This window comes from Quercus lobata, chromosome 2 (assembly GCF_001633185.2).
Source record: "Quercus lobata isolate SW786 chromosome 2, ValleyOak3.0 Primary Assembly, whole genome shotgun sequence".
NCBI lineage: Eukaryota > Viridiplantae > Streptophyta > Magnoliopsida > Fagales > Fagaceae > Quercus > Quercus lobata.
The window spans coordinates 87,726,538-87,729,813 of NC_044905.1; positions in this window are offsets into that span (position 1 = coordinate 87,726,538).

The window sequence follows — 3,276 nt, forward strand, 5'->3', positions numbered from 1 at the left end:
GAGTTAAAGGAAAATTATATCTTAACTTTCCTTATTTAGCTTGATGTGAGATAAAGTTGTTTTTCACTATTTTCTAGAGAACAACTCTATCTCTTACCAAGCTAAATAACAGAAGAGATAATTTTTCAACTCATTTTAAGGTCACTACCAAACATAGGGCAAAAAAAAATTTTCTAGAAAATATTTTTTGGAAAATAATTCATTTTTCAAAAAAAAAATATTAACGTTGAACAGATGAAACGTAACTATCATTCCTAGAATTTCAAATTAGAACTGAATTACCAAACAATTTATAAATAAATGGAGGAAAAATAACCTAATTAGAAGCATAAATTCCATCAAGAGGTTAAATTCCATAAGGATTTGTTGTGGAAGTTCTTATATATACCTCTAATAATATATTGGAACATTATATTTTTCCAAATATAAAAATAAAAATTAAATTAAATTAAATTATTTTTAAAAATCATTATTATAATTATCAAATTCTAGATTAAAAAACAAAACAAAACAAAGACACCCACATGAAATAAGCACATTCGAAGGCCCCTAAGCTCGTGTAATTATTCGGTATACTCAGTGTATTACATCCACCTCTCACATAAAGGTAAACCTCATATATGAATCTCACACATGAGACCCATATTTATGTGAGAGGAAGGTGTAATCCATCAGGTATATTGAATAATTTCTCCCTAATTAAGCTCCCCACGTATGCTACTATTTATAAATTAAGTAACGCTACTTGGGTTAGAATAAGCTTGTTGGGTTTAAGAAACCTCGTATAAATTACGTAAGATGATACTATAAGTGACATAAATTTACTCATTATTGAAAGTTCGAATAATATATTAATATATATATTGACAGTCATTATAGTCTATCATACAAAAAACTCAATTTTTTTTTCTTTTGTTAATTCGATAGATAAAGTGATGGAATTTGAACCCTGGATGCTTTTGTTGAAAACTTCAAGAGATGTCAACTAGTTAAATTACAAAACTCTTTCCGAATCTTTTACATAAATAGGAAAGAAAAAAGTTTGTCTATCAAACAAAAAATCTGAACCTTTTACATAAAGAGTAAAGGATATATATAGAAACACTATGCAAAATCGAAATTATGTGAGAATAAATCCACCCCCCCTACCCCTCACCTCCTAAAAAAAAGGAAATAAAGGGTGTGTTTGGATTGACCTTATTGTTGCTGAAACTGAAAACTGAAAACTGAAAACACTATAGCAAAATAATTTTTAAATGTGTAAATAGTACCGTGGGACCTATTTTTAATATTTTTTAATGAATAAAGTGGCTGTGAGTCCCATAAACAGTACTGCTACAGTACCGCTATAGTGCCGCTACAGTGTCGTTTGTCCCCCTTTTCTGCAAAACGCGTGAAATGTTAAAAAAAAAAAAATGTGAAAACGCAAATGCAGCAACGTAACGCGGAACCCAAACACACACAAAGAGTCCGTTTGGATAAAACTTATTTTGCTGAAACTGAAAACACTATAGAAAAATAATTTTTAAATATGTGAATTGTGCCGTGGAATCCATTTTTAATGAAAAAATTGCTGAAAAGTGAAATTTGTAGGTCCTATGAACAATGCACGGGTGCACTGTTCACCGGAGAATTGGTCAATAACTGCGGCTGAAACCAAAAAAAAAAAAAAAAGCTGAAAACGCACTAGAGCTGAAAACGTGGACGTGGACATGTATCCAAACGGATACAAAGTCTATCAAATAGAAAAGTTGATCCTTTTACATAAAGAGCAAAGCAAATTGAAACGCTTGGCAAAAAAAAAAAAAAAATCATTATTATAATTATCAAATTCTAGATTAAAAAACAAAACAAAACAAAGACACCCACATGAAATAAGCACATTTGATGGCCCCTAAGCTCATGTAATTATTCGGTATACCCAATGTATTACATCCATCTCTCACATAAAGGTAAACCTCATATATGAATCTCACAAATGAGATCCATATTTATGTGAGAGGAAGGTGTAATCCATCAGGTATATTGAATAATTTCTCCCTAATTAAGCTCCCCACGTATGCTACTATTTATAAATTAAGTAACGCTACTTGGGTTAGAATAAGCTTGTTGGGTTTAAGAAACCTCGTATAAATTACGTAAGATGATACTATAAGTGACATAAATTTACTCATTATTGAAAGTTTGAATAATATATTAATATATATATTGACAGTCATTATAGTCTATCATACAAAAAACTCAATTTTCTTTTCTTTTGTTAATTCGATAGATAAAGTGATGGAATTTAAACCCTGGATGCTTTTGTTGAAAACTTCAAGAGATGTCAACTAGTTAAATTACAAAACTCTTTCCGAATCTTTTACATAAAGAGAAAAGAAAAAAGTTTGTCTATCAAACAAAAAATCTGAACCTTTTACATAAAAAGTCAAGGATATATATAGAAACACTTGGCAAAATCAAAATTATATGAGAATAAATATATTATAAACCGCTCTCCCGCTCTCACCCCTTGCCTCCAATAAAAACCAAAAGAATTAGAATTTCTTTTTGAGATAGGTGGAAAGTAGAGAGGGGAAGGTATATATGACTCGGATTACAAGCATGAGGTACCACAAAAGATATTATTATCATTGAGCTATCTCTTGAACCTCGAATTTTAATATTACTATTCATTAAAATAGTGTAGTTCACCATGATTGGTTTGTCAAATGTGAAGGAAAAGTGCACCGACCTTTGCCTTGCTTGTGAGGCATCCAGCATCCTAGCTTGGAAGAAACCTTAATAGCAGTGCCTCAATGCTCTGTCATGGTGTTGATTTGGTTTTGGAAATGGAAATTAAGGTAATAAAAATTTGGGTTTTTTTTTTTTTTTTGGCAAACATAGAATTTGATGATAATGCCCGACAGTAAATAGGTTTTTTTTAAATTAAAATTATGTCTGACAGTATATGATTTGCCAGTATTTTAATTGAGGGTATAAATAAGATGTTTTACCCAGGATCTCTATAGAATTTACTTTTCTTATTTATTTGTTAATCCTATAGAATTTACTTGGTTGAAAATAAATGAAAAATTCCATTTGCCAACTAATCCTTGGCAGTAGATGCTTTTGCACTTTTGGTTCAATAATTGACCCTTACAGGAGATGTCATCATGCTTATCATGCCAGCCATTTTCACAAACTTTCATTTTCAGTATGACTAGCTGGGTGAGGAACTTTTGTGAAGGAAAAATCTGAAATTTGCTAATAATGAGCTAGCCATCTACCAATCAA